The 14,261-nt window shown below is 44.8% G+C and overlaps 1 long non-coding RNA gene across 1 annotated transcript; it reads right to left on the reverse strand.

Moving 5' to 3' along the window:
* Positions 1–7,517: 7,517 nt before the first annotated feature.
* On the reverse strand, positions 7,518–14,024 carry LOC128589070 (uncharacterized). The gene is made up of 3 exons (XR_008380840.1): positions 13,995–14,024; positions 13,436–13,613; positions 7,518–11,042 (listed from the first exon to the last, which is right to left on the reverse strand). It is a non-coding gene; the product is annotated as an uncharacterized LOC128589070 (long non-coding RNA).
* Between the last annotated feature and the right edge of the window lie 237 nt (positions 14,025–14,261).

A 14,261-nucleotide genomic window follows, 5' to 3' on the forward strand; every position in this document is an offset into this window, starting at 1 on the left:
GGAAAACTATGGCTAGCATGTAAAGGAAAATGGGCATATATGGTAACTAAGGAAACCTGTAACCAATAAGAAAAGACAAGATACCTGAAGACCTCGGGGAACCAATGAAAAGCTCTTAGAGATAATTGTAATGGGAGCTAGAAGTCTCCTGTCAATGGCAAGGGGCACCCTTTTCCAATCTCTAGAAAAGTCTGTGCTCACTAAGCTTTACTTCAAATAAACTTACTCTTTTTCTACTGCACTGGAGTCCGGGTGCTGTATTCCCACTCCCCTGTACCAGCCACACTTGCTAGTTCTGCTGAGTGAATTAGACCAAGTCTACTGGACAGTCGCAGGGTCTTAGAGACCCCTGACATTACCTTCCTGAAGTCCTTCCATTAGAGAAATTCTGGGGCCCTCACTGTATGCGTGGGATCACTGGATACTTGTGATTCCCTGGCTCTAGCAATCTCATGAAAACCAAGCCCAGGTGAAAAATATTGCATGTAACTGAAGCATTGAAGAAAAATAATTCATGGGATGTGATCAAACTTATTCTTGTTTCCTACTGTCCCCTTATGATTCATTCGGCAGGGGTGGGTTTTTTTGGGGGGTGGGGGTTGGTTATAATCTTGGTCCTGGGCATGTCCCATAGCTTGGTGGTTGCAGCTAGGATTCTAAGACAGCTCCCAGAATCTGCCCCCTGCTTCGTGCATTGTGTAATCTCTGCCCCTTGAGTGTGAGAGGGACTTGTATGATGTCACTTCCTTTAGTATAGTACATTACCTAAGATTCCTCCGTGGCAAGCAGACCCTATATTGATTTTCATGCTGGTTTTGGAGAAGGAAGTTGTTACGTGTTGAGAGGGCCATGTGACTAAGCCTTGAGGGTGGCCTCTAGGAGCTAAGAAGGACGCTGGGCCTACTGTCAGCAAGGAAATGGGAACATTAGTTTTACAAACACAAGGAACTGAATTCTGTTAACACTTTGGAAGAGATCCCCAAGCTCCAGAGGAGAACTGGCTCAGAGGCTACCTTCATCTCAGCTTTGTGAGACCCTGAGCAGAGGATCCAGTCAAGCTGTGCCCTTACTCCTAGTCTATGGAAGCTACAAGAAAATAGTTGGCTATTGTTTTAAGCCACTAAGTTTGTTGTAATTTGTTACCCAGCAATGGAAAACCGCAGTAGTCTCCCATTATCCAAGGTTTTACTTTCCACAGTTTTTGTTTGCCACAGTTAATCAAGGTCCAAAAATATTAAATGGAAAATTCCAGAAATAAACAATTCATAAGTTTTAAATTGCTCGCCATTCTAAGTAGGGTGATAAAATCGTGTGCCAACTAGCTGGGGATGTGAATCAGCCCTGAGTAGAGTACAAATATACACTGTGGATACAACAGTGAGTCCACGCTGTGTGTACTACCTGCTCCTTAATCATTTAGTAGCCATCGAGGTTATCGAATCCATTGTTTGTGGCATCTCAGTGCTGTGATCAAGTCACCCGTATTTTACTTAATAGTGGCTCCAAAGGACAAGAGTAGTGACTCTGGCAATTTGCCAAAGAAAAGCTATAAACTGCTTCCTTTAAATGAAAAGTTGAAAATTCTCGATTTAATAAGAAAAGAAAAACATGTATGATGACGTTCCTAAGATCAACAGTAAGAATGAATGTGCTATCCACGAAACTCTGAAGAAAGAAAAAGAGAAACTTGTGTTCATTTTGCTGTCATATCTCAAACTGCCAAAGTTACAGCCACTGTGTGTGATAAGTGCTTAGTTAAAATGGAAAAGACACCACATTTGTGGGTGGAAGACACGAACAGAAATGTGTTCCTATTGATACAATTGTGATTGGTACTAGCCACGGTTTCCAGCATCCTCTGGGGATCTTAGAAACATATCCCCTGCAGATAAAGTAGCTTCCTGACATTCTTTTTTATCAAAGCACAAAAATAAAATGATCAATATTTGTATAATACACAGAGATAAACAAGTGACGCTACCCAAGGTGGATTGCACTGCAGTGGGGGCTCTGATGTTCCCCAGGCCCCCCTGCACCACCCTAAGGGCTGAAAGAGTCTATGTCTAGCCCCACATGTCTAGACTCTCTCTGGATAGAAAGTTCTACTAGCTCTTTAAATGGGAACACAATTGCCCTTTAGAAATGTTGAATGTTCTGCAACACAACTTTCCCTTCTGATGTGATGTCAAAACCATTCCTAACTCCAACAGGATCCTGCCCCCTCTTGGCTGCTATTACAGGTTCAGCATTTGTCCTCCAAAGCTGCGTTAGGAAAAGAAGGACAAGCAGTTTGAGGGGAAGCAAAGAGAAGTTTATTACTTTGCTGTCAAAGGAGGAAAATGGCAGACAATGGTCTCAAAATCCAAATTCCTGCTTCTGAGCAGAAGCACGGAGCTTTTGAATACTCTAACCCCATAATCCCATCTTGGGGCTAAGACAATCTTGTGGCCGGTGCAACAGTCTTGTGAACCACCACCCCCTTACTCAGATTAACCCCATCTTCAGTTGGTAAGATCTTATCACCTCCACCCAGAGGATTCCCTCGAGCTACCTCCTGTGACACAAACAACTGGAGATATTCCCTGCCCTTCCTAACCACTGGCCTGAGGTAGGGATCAAAGTTTCAGTCCCCAAAAGTTGGGGAGACAGAATATATTTTTAACATTTTTTTTTTCAGGCCACTCCCTCTGCAACGGTCTCCATTAGGAGAGAGGGCGGAGCTCTCTCTTTCTTGAGGTCCAGCAATTGCATCACTTGTCAGCTCGGCACCCTTCTCATCCCAATCAGAATGCCTTGGTATATGTGAAACTTAGTAAATGTGGAATGTAAATGTCTTAGCACAATAACTAAGAAAATGCCAGGAAGGCTATGTTAACCAGTGTGATGAAAATGTGTCAAACGGTCTACGAAACCAGTGTATGGTGCCCCAGGATCGCATTAATGTACACAGCTATGATTTAATAATTTTAAAAAAAAGCCTTTTCCAGGCCACCAACTATCCATTGCCCCTCCCAGGCCTTTCTTGGAAAGTGCAGGAACTCTGGGCTCCTCCCACATATTGAGGCATCAGGATTCTTAGAGGCTGACCACCCTACTTAGGCACAGTCCCAGTGAACACAGAGCTACACTATAGCAGGGCAATAGCTCTTCTCCTCGAGGAACCCCTAAGCCTGTCCTGACTGCAGACAACACATCAGCCTTTGGTCCAATGGATGGATCCCTAAACCCCTTTCCAGTGACCCACCAGTTTAAAATCGAATCAAGTTCAATTCTCCCTCCTCCACCCCACCGCACCCTAAGTGGAAATCTTATCTCTTTTTTGGGCTGGAAAAAGATTGTTCTCCTTCACAGTCTGGTTTATGACATAAAACCTGTCCTCTGAGCCCTCTGGCTTTGGCTTTTGATATTTAAAGCTAAGCTTTTGAAATTCAAAAATACCCTTTTTTCTCTCAAGCACCTTGCCCTCAGAATTGAAATCTGTAGCTCTCAATACCATTGCTTCTACAATAGATTTACAAAAGGCTACTTAAGAGCTCAAAAGCCAGGAAAGGGACTCTTTGTTCTCTCTGCAGGGGCCCTACCCTAAGGGCAATGCGTGGAGAAAGCCCTCCTTGTAACTCAAATCGTGAGGCGGAGAAGTGAGAGGGTTAAAAAATTGGAAAGGAGTTTAATATCAAAATTTTACTGTGCAGCATTTATAAAATGCTGAGGTATGTTTCCCCAAAGCTCAGCTAGGAGTGGTTTTCATGACTCATTCCAGTCAAAGTATCAATAAAAGCAAAGCAATAGTGCCTTTATAAATATTGATGGAAATAGTTGACAAATAAGTTTATTATGTTCATTTATGAGCATTTGTTGACGGAAACTTAAAAAAAACTTAGAATTTCTAGAATGTGCAATTTTAAAGGCATTACTTAGTTTATACTTGAAAGAGTACACAGAAGTATTTATAAGAATCCATACATATATTGTGCAGGGGCAAAGGAAATTTTTCCCTTCTCTGAATGTCCAGAGTCTGCTAAAATGAACTAACAGTAGAAAAGGCATCTAAATTTGTTGATGTGCATAAGCACAGGAGTCACATGAAATAGGAGACTCAAAAAGGGCCAGATGGTTGAAATTTAAATACCCTTTTCATAGGGGAGAGTGAAATGAGGAAATGGAGGTCATTTTGAGTGATTTGGAGGGAGCAGGGGACTGAATGAGCCCAAAGAGCAGACAACTGGCCTGGGACAAAGTTCTGACCTCTGGGGTGGGGATGGAAAGGTGAGGGGCAGAACTTCACTGTGAACAAAGGTGTCTTTGAAAGGTAGGACCATGACAAGACAAAGACCCCCTCACAGAGAAAGGTTCAAAGGGACTTTATTCAGGTCTCACTCTTGGAGCTTAAAATGGAATCAGAGTTGCTTTTATAAGGCTTCCAGTGTAGTTTGGCCTGCCAAAGGTGGGGGGGGCAGAGTGTGTACTGAGAAATTGATTAGTCTATGTCAATGCAAATTAGGTATTGAAAGTCAACCAATAAGCATTGTCCCACCACACATACACACACACACACACACACCCTCCAAGCCCAAGTATCCCTTTCATGCAAATGAGGTATTGAAATCTGACCAATCAGGTGACCCAGGGTGCTATGGGGACTTGGTGAGGGGCAGCCTCACAGTTTATTTTTGCAGCCCTGGGAAGATGAAAAGTCTGTCTGAATGTAGTAATAACTTTTAGTCTTTCCTATTCTCCAGTGGTTAGTCTTTCCTGGTTATTTGATAAGATTCCCAGGGAAGGAGGACCTTAAGACAATTGCATTTCTTTGGAAGATAAGGGAACTTCCAGAGAGAGAGTCCCTCCCTGAGCTTAGAGAAGGTCAGAACGTCTGTGGTTTCAAGGCAGCTTCTAGCCCTTCCAATTTCCTTTCATTCAAAAATCCTGGGAATGCCAAAGCACCTCAGTTTGGAGTATCATTCTCTGTGCTCCAACCATAGTGTCAAAGAAAAGCAGAGCTGGACACATGTTAAAGTGGTGAAGACAAATTTTATTCAAGACTATCACAATAGGGAGCAAGAGACCACAGAATGGAATTAGAGTATATTCCGAATACAGCAGGGATAAGTGGCTAAGGAAGAAAGGCCAGCGGATGGGAAATTGCTAAGAAGATACCAAGTCTGGGGGCATTTCTGGCTGAATCAACCTAAAAGGATTCCTGCTGAAGGCAGGCCAGTGTGATCAGTACCAAGGGTGGGGAGTGAAGATGTTTGGTTAGATTCAAGAGTGATCTGGTACTTGATAAACTGCCTTGGCAGCTTTATTTGCTAAAACTGGATTTTTATAAGGAAGTGCCCATGTAGTCCTAGGAGAAACTTCAGCAGTCTAAAGTTTGGCAAACAAAGACTCTTTGTCAGTGGACAACTACCCTGTTTCCCCGAAACTAAGACAGTGTCTTATATTAAGTTTTGCTCCCAAAGATACGCTAGGTCTTATTTCCAGGGGACGTCTTCTCTTTCCTGTAAGTAGGTCTTATTTTCGGGGAAACAGGGTACTTTTTGATAATGGCATTCAGAATATGCTACCCCCAAATATGGCATCTTGCATTTGAGAAAACAGTAGAAGCAAGAAGTTCACTCCTACCTTCCTTTCTCCACTTCTCCCCTCGAAGCAGGCCAGAAAAGCCAGCTGACCTTTCTCTTAATTAGGTCATTAGACCCTCAATGCCTTTAGCTCTGAGGACACAGGGACACAGACAAGAATCTGAACAAATAGGTCTCTCTAAGTCCTCCCGGTTTATTATCATCAGATCATAGCCCTTCTGTCCAATCACACATCTGCATGACTGTCCATTCTTTCCCAACAGAAAAATAAAAATATACAGGTTATTCTTTTTCTTTGGGTTTTTATTTCCAAAGGCTTCCATGTCACATAAAACTTATTCTAAATCATAAAAGGAAATTTGTTATGCTTTTTGCCTGTTGATCTGTCTTTTATTATAGATACCTCAGCCATAAACCTAGCAATGGGTGAAAAAATGATGTTACTTTTTCTCCCTCACATTGACAAAGATACAAAGGCAATTCAGTAGAGAAAGTATACTCTTTTTGACAAACAGTGCTGAAACAGTTGGGTAGCCACATTCAAAAAAAGTAACTTTGATCCACACATCCCACCATACACAAAAATTAACTCAGAATGAAGCACAGTCCTAAATGTGAAACCTAAAACAATAAAATTTCTAGAAGAAAACACAGGAAAAGATCTTTGGGACCTGGGGCTAGGCAAAGATTTCTTAGATATGACAAATAAGGAGCTTTAAAAACTCAATAATAAAATACAATTTTTTTAAATAAGCAAAAGATTCACCAAAGGAAATATCAGTAGCAACCAAGCAATGAAAAGGTTTTCAACATAATTAGTCCTTATGGAAGTGTAAATTAAAACCACAATGAGATATCTAATAGAGTGACTAATATCAAAAAAACTGACCATATGAAGTGCTGTGAAGGGACTCTCATAAACTGCTGGTGAGAATACAACCATTTTAGAAAACAATTTGGCAGGGTCTTAAAAGGTTGGCTATATACTTACCACGAGGTCCAGCCATGCCTCTCTCAGATATTTGCCCAAGAGAAATGAAAGCATATACCCATACATTTTACATGAATGTTCATAGCAGGTTTATTTGTACCAAGCTGGAAATGATCCAAATGTTTATCAACTGAAGAATGGATAAATACACTGTGGTATGTCCTTACAATGCAATGCCAGTCAGTAATGAAAAGGACTAAAGGACTGATCCACATGATAACATAGAGGAATCACTTATGCTGAGTGAGATGCCAGACAAAAAAGAATACATACTGTATGATTCCATTTACATAAAATGCTAGAAAATGGAACCTGATTTATAGTGGCAGAAAGCAGATCGGGGTGGAGAGAGTGGGAGGAAGGAGTAGATGGAAAGAGAGAACAGGGAGAGATGTTAGGGTGCATTACCAAGGGACACGAGAAAATTTGGGGCTGATGAATAGGCTTGTTATCTTAATCTTGGTGACAATTTCATACGTAAAGAGACATGTCAAAACTTGCCAAATTGTACATTTTAAAATGCATAGTTTATTGTATGTCAATTATGCCTCAATAAAGCCATTAAAAAGATGTGCTTATAAAAACTACATGTACTTCTGAGTCTGTCACGGGGACAGAATTCTAACACAATCTGTGCACACCTTCCAGAACCTGAACTTAGTCATGCCAGTTACATGTGGCTCTCTCAAGGATTCGGTTGTGATAGTCATTAAATGTTGTACCAAAAGGGTGGCGCCTGTGGCTCAAAGGGGTAGAGTGCTGGTCCCATATGCTGAAGGTGGTGGGTTCAAACCCAGCCCCAGCCAAAAACTGCATAAAAAAAAAAAAATGTTGTACCGAAAAGGAAGGTGTTTTCTTATTTGTGCTTATAATAAAATAGACAAGTCATTTGTTAAACATTAATATTTTATCAATAGCTATTAAGAACTGTGAATGCTGGCAGGTCCATGAGTAGGCTTCTAATCCTTACCCTGGCTTTTAAATGATCTGTCCTCTGAGTGGTATCCTTACCTGAAACATGGAGCCCAGGGAGGCTCCAGCAGCCTGTTGTTGAAGTCCCTACAGGAGACTCAGAAAACTATACTGGAAGGAGGCAGGCTGGAGAGAGGAGGGAAGGCAGACAAGCATGAAGTATGGCTGTAACTTACTTTATGATTTCCAAGTGCTGGAGCTTTACATGTGTAATTGTGGTTCATCCTTAAAACCCTAAGAGGTAAGTATTACTCTTAAACCCCTTAAAAGACAGCAGACTGAAGTCTGATGGAAAATGTAAATAACTTGCCTTAGATTAGAAACCACAACACTTGGAGTATTTCTCACTGTATTCGTTTCCTATTGTTGCTGTAACTAATTACTACCAATGTAATGGTTAAAAACAACAGGTATGTATTCTCTCACAGGTCTAGAGATCAGAAGTCCAAAGTGTGTCTGACAGGGCAAAAGTCAGGCTGTGGGCAGCACAGTGTCCCTTCAAAAGTCTCCAGGGGACAATTCGCTCCTGGCCTCTTCAAACTACTATAAGCTGGTAGCATCTTTTGGCTGTGGCTGCATCATTTTAATTTCTCTTTTTGTTTTCCCCTGGTCCTCCTCCCCTTTGCCCCAACTATCTCCCTCTTATGAGGACCCTTATGATTACCTGGGGCTCACCTGGATAATCCAGAGTAATCTCCCCATCTCAGATGCTTAACTTCATAACATCTGCAAAGTGCCTTCAACCATAGAGAGTGATATATTCACAGGTTCTAGGAATTAGAACATGGACATCTTTGGGGATCATTATTCTACCTACCACACTAACTGTGGTTGACTTTGATTGCTGATGAGTCCCTAGTCACCCTCCCTGTCCTATATTCTCAATTTAAATGCAGTCCAACTTCATGACCTGCCACATGGCCAATGGTGCTATGTGTTTCTTCCCAACTTTTTCCTGGTGATTGCCCTCTACTAAAGCATCTCCCTCTAGTCCTTGGTAGACCCTAAGACCTGCTAAAATTCTACCTGTTCTCTAAGCACCACCTTGCATGCCAGGAACCTGTGATGCTTTTCCTAATCTCTAGCTAAGGTGCACTCTACTTTCTGAGCCTCCATGGCATTTGGGTAACACAATTGGCCTTGTGCTGGGGTGGGTGGTTTGTGTAAGCTCTTCAGGCTAAAATCACGTCTCATTCATCTCTGTAGCCCCACAGCTTACAACACAGAGCCCACACACAGGAGGTTTAATGAGTGTTTATTCAGGGCCCAAGCAGATCATTGGATGGACATAAGCCAGGACCAGGTAAAGTGTCCTCTGCTTTTAGTCCCACAATGCACTGGTCCTCCCAGAACCCCTCAGTCCTAGGGTTTGGCACATCTCACTGCCAAGGTGTCTAGCACTATCCCAGAGCAGTGTTGGCCCTACCTGACGCCCACTGCCAGGCTTGGTGAGTTTTCTCAGAGCTGTATTGAATGGAGAATCTAAGTAAGGGAAGGGAAAGAGAATTCAAGGCAGAAAGCAGCTGACAGCTTTCACAGCTGAAGGGATCCATCTAGTCCCCGTATTCCTAAGGTCAAGGAAGGCAGTGCAAGGATGCTCAATCTGGCAATGTGTTTCTGATTCAGGCTCCTGGGTCGGCCCTTTCCTGCCATTTGAGGGCCTGGTGGGGGCCTTTGCAGCTGGGGCCACCAGCTCCAGGGAACATGCTCCTGGACACTCTCCCTCCATTCCACAAAACCATTGGCTTTAGGGTAGGCAATGACATCACACAGAGCCGACACCTTTATTTTACCTGCAAGGAACCCAAAGTTCAGGAAAGGGAAGTTCCCAGTCAATGTTGGCACCTCCACCATTTTCATCATCCCACATTTTTTTTTTTGAGACAGAGTCTCACTTTATTGCCCTCAGTAGAGTGCTGTGGCATCATAGCTCACAGCAACTTCAAATTCTTGGGTTCAAGCAATTCTCTTGCCTCAGCCTCCCAAGTAGCTAGGACTATAGGCTCCCAGTACAACACCTGGCTATTTTTAGAGATGGGGTCTTGCTGTAGCTCAGGCTGGTCTTAAACACATGACCTCAGGCAATCCATCCGGCTCAGCCTCCCAGAGTGCTAGGATTACAGGCATGAGCCACCGCACCCAGCTTTACCCCACATTTATTAACACAGTGGGCAAAAGACACCAAGCGAGGCATAGGCTCATCTATTCCCACCCCCTGCACATAAAGATACAGGCAAATACATGTGTATACATGGGTTTGCTCACTGCTGTGCATGTGAGGTTGGAAATAGAAGTTCTCAGTATTCTTTAAAGTAAACTTAGGTTTTTATTTTTTATTGATTAAATCCATTGCTTTGCAGACTACCTCCTCTGTGGACAAAGGGGTTTCACACCAGAGATATATTCTTATATATTAAACTATAAGGCAATTAATCTTAACTAAAAAATACTCCAAGAGTTCCTCCAAAGAATGTGTGAGTACTGGGGGCCAAGGAGTTGGGAATCATTCTTAGCCAGGTGTTTTGCGTTTGTTTGAATGGTGATGCTATTGTCTCTAGCACGGAGGAGAGATGCATAAGGAAGAAAGAAAGGAAAATTAGAGCTTTTTAGATAATTTTCCACCTTAGATGTTCACATGTAGTTTAGAATAGTGTAAATTTCTGCCCTCAGTCATCCTCCATCTAACAGAACTTCAGAAACACATGCTAATAGCAAAAAACAAAAAAAGATGGATTTTGGCTTCTCAGATGTTCTAGGGCTGGACCTAACACAGCACCTTTCTCTTGAGATACTTGGCAGTAGCCACTGCCCTGTGGGACTGCGGGGTTGGTCATACTAAATAGACCAAGATCACATAGGCAGGCAGATGTGCTCAACAAATCTAGGGGACACCAGTCACATGGCAGCCCTGTGGAGCTGTATATTTATTGTGAAAGTTTTCCAGCAGATGGCAGTGGTGAGTCTCGATGAAAGCGTCCTTGTTTCTAATTTGTACCAGGTACCATATTGAGCACCTCTGCAGGATCCAGAGGTCTAGATCACTCGTGTGGTGTTGGCTTCTTTTCTTTAGAAAAATGGTGCTGCGACCACAAAGATAGTCACCCGGCCAGACCATCCCAACCTGTGTCCATGTGACATGTCCATTGTGCTAGCCTCGGTTTGGGATAGAAAAGTGACCTGAGTCTGGAAAAGGCAAACTGAACAGTTAAGTGTGTTCCAACCTCTGTCCTGGGTCTGGACCACATCCTGATTTGAAGGAAAGAGAGGGGAATAAAAGTTTTCCTTGCTTCAGTGTTCCCAGAATCCAGTACAATGCCTGACACAGAAAGGGTGCACAATACATATTATTGAAAGGATGGATGGATGGATGGATGAATGGGTGGATGGATGGGTGGCACCCACGTATGTGAATGAAGATGTCTTCCTGTTGTTGGGTGCATTCTTCCCTTCTGGTCTTCAGAGAGAGGCAGTAAGTTCAATGCGCAGGGATGTCTACTCTGAAGGAAGGCAAGAACTCCCTAAATGAATTCATTTAAAAGATCTCTCCCCAGGATGCACCCCCTGGAGAGTCCCTTTTCTGGGGAAGCAAATCTCTTCCTTAATTGCCCCATGCTTCTTCTGTTATCACTGGCTAGTCCAGCTGTCCATCCCACCTCCCAACAAAGCCTATTTACCAAACCCATTTGCAAGTCTAAAATGTAATCACTGGCTTCCTCTTCAGAATACTAATATTCCAGTAGGACTTCCCAGAGCTGCTAGAGTCCCTTCCTGGATTAGCGGGGTGCCGTCCCACCTCTCTCCTCCCACACTGATGCTGCTCAGCCTGAGAAATCTGCACATAAGGTAGAAATAGAAACCAGGTGAGGTCTGGGCTAGGGCAGAGACACCTCTGCTGGGAATGACCAAGGTCAGACTGGCCTTGGAAGAATCTGGGATAGGGAGAAAGTCTGGGGGCCTGAGGTCAGGCTTGGGTGGGGTGCAGAGGGCTCTACCCAGGGCCGCTTCATCTGGCTCTCACCTGCTCTGCTTAACATGATATCTGCTGTTCATTATCTATACCTACCAGGAGCTTCCTGGGCTTAGTGGGCAGCCTGGCTCAGAGGGACTTAATAAACACTCGAAGAACAGAACAGGTGTAAGTAAAGTGACACGGCAGAGTCCACTGGGTCTTTTGTCCTTAGCCAGCCTGCTGTTCCTCCCTGACACGAGTGCTTGCTGATCACCTGCTATTAATCAGGCACTGCACTGGGTGCTGGGAATGTCCCAGAGAACAAAACAGCCATGGCCCTACCCTCACGGAGTTCACAGTCAAGTGGGAAACATAAATAAGCAAGAAGTCAGGTATAGTAGAGGGAGGTAAATGATCCAGGCTTGGATCAGGGCAACCCAAAGGATCCTGGGGGAAGTTAAGCCAAGATTTGAAGGATGAGTAGGAGTTCGCAGGCAGAGGAAATAGCCATGCAAAGGCCTGGAGGCAGCAGAAAGCGTGGCACTTTCTAACAAGTCAGAATTCAGATTCACTAGGACTGTGAAGGGGAAAATAGCAAGAGAAGACGACAGATAGAAGCTGATCTCCTAGAGCCTTCTTGTCAAGTGTGTGTGGCATTCACACTAGGTCCTGGGGCAGGGTTATTATGGAAGCAACAACAAAACCTGGGGAATACTTGAAGCCAAGGCAAGCAGAGGCCACGAAACTCACAAGAGAGGACAGCAAGGGATTTGGGCAGCCTGGAAACCATTTCTGAGCATTTAAAGCACATCTCATCCTATTTCCTCTCCCCTAAGGGATAGGCACATGGCTATAAAAAGTTACGATGACCATCTCTGATAGACTTCATGCTTCTAAAGAATGTTCATGCCTGTCTCCTCATGTGACCCTATAATAATGTGGACGTAACAGGGCAAGTGAGATCACCCTCCACCTGACGGATGAGGAAACTGAGACCCAAGGAGGCATCACCGACCCCTGTATTGAGAGCTTTCTCGTTTCCTAGTACAGTCGGCCCTTGGTATCCACGGTGCTAGCAACCATGGATCTAAAACAGGGTGCATGGGGTGCGGAACTCGTGGGTCCCAAGGGCCACCTTTCCATAGTCATGGGTTCCCCAGAGTCCACAGCAGGAGGCATCCTCAGATCTGGGGGTCAGCAATGCGTTGCAGGGGGTATAGGGGGACTGGAAGTACTTTTTTACATAGATTATGTGAGGATCACCAAAAGTAAGTCTATTAATGCATTTTACAGGTCAGGAAAACTCCTACCTGGCAGTGAGTGACTGCACAGATCTGTGCCTCTTTTCCCCACACTTTCCTCTCTGCATAGGAGGAGCTGCCCCCAAGACCCTGAAAGCTGGCCCAGAGCCCTTGGCATGGCAGGTCTCACAGCCCAACAGAGAGACTCTCAGAAGCAGCCCTGCCTGGAGGCTGGAGGAACAAGCAGAAACCCCAAGACATACAGAGCACTGCAGGCGAATTGAGGGAGCTGTGAGCAGATTCCATGCTAAGCCCTCGGCACCATAGAGAGATCACTGGGAATTCCAAACCCTGCACGATTTCCCCATTCCTACTGGCTCCCAGTCTCCTGGAGCTGAGTCCCATGGCATCGCGAGGAGGAGTAATAACGGGGCCACTCAAGGTCCTGCAACACCTCGCCAGCTTCTGGAAGCTGGGCCTGTTCTGCTGGGGGACACCTGCTCCCAGGGCAGGAGCCAGCTCTCTTGGGCGTGCTGCTAAGATAGGAAAATAAAGAATCCCTCTTGGAGCAGCAGTGGCCAACAGAGCCTTCTGTCTACAGGCCTGGTTTCTGTGCTGCTTCTCTGCTAGCAGTTTTTTGTTTTTTGTTTTGTTTTTTTTTTTTTTGCTAACAATGAAGGGGCAGGGGAGGCGCCGGGACCTGGAGCTGGACGCTGTTCTTTGCTTGAGAAGGGCTTTGTTGCTGTTATTTCCGACTTCTTCCACAGGCTGGGAGCCCCCGCTGCGCCAGGAGGGCTGCTCAGCTCCTTGAAGACAATTGTGTTATCAAAGGGAAAGGATTAAGGCTCCGGTGTGGGGGGAGGAACAGGAGCCTGTGCCTGAAAAGAGGAGATGACAAGTCACCCAGGCCCTGGGTTGAGAGCCCCATGGCAAGCAGCGAGCTGCAGAGATAGGCCTCATCAGTTCTGAAGGATTGTCAGTGTCAAAGGAAACAGCACTCTTTAACGAGGAGGAGTCGTCCCCTGAAGTGGGGAAAACCAGGATCACAGCAGTTGGTGGAGGACCAAGGTGTCCCCAGCAACATATTGCCCATAGAGGTGGGACGGGACAGGGGCAAGCGGGAAGGAGAGGAGAGGCAGAGGCCAACACAGAAAGAATGTGCCCTCCACGAGACCTCCAGACTCAGACGGGAGGTTTGGATAAGACTGCAAGCGGTGAGGACTTTACAAATGAAAGCTATGTAGACCAGGGTGACTTACCGGGGGTTCCAAGGGCTCTGTCACTCAGGGTGTATCACAAGCAGCTTTCAGGGCACAGCAAAATAGGCCACATGGCCCTGCCTTCCTGATTGGCTGCAGAGCGCAGATGAATAGCACATTGCCCCTGGCTTCTCAAGACCTATGGGCAAGGGGGTGGGCAGGGGGCAGCTAGGCTGGAAGAAGCTCCTCAGAAGAACTGGCAGCAGGAAAGAAGACAGAGGGATGACAACTTAACCTCTCTGGACCTCAGTTTCCTCATCTGTACAA

This window comes from Nycticebus coucang, chromosome 6 (assembly GCF_027406575.1).
Source record: "Nycticebus coucang isolate mNycCou1 chromosome 6, mNycCou1.pri, whole genome shotgun sequence".
In the NCBI taxonomy this organism is placed as follows: domain Eukaryota; kingdom Metazoa; phylum Chordata; class Mammalia; order Primates; family Lorisidae; genus Nycticebus; species Nycticebus coucang.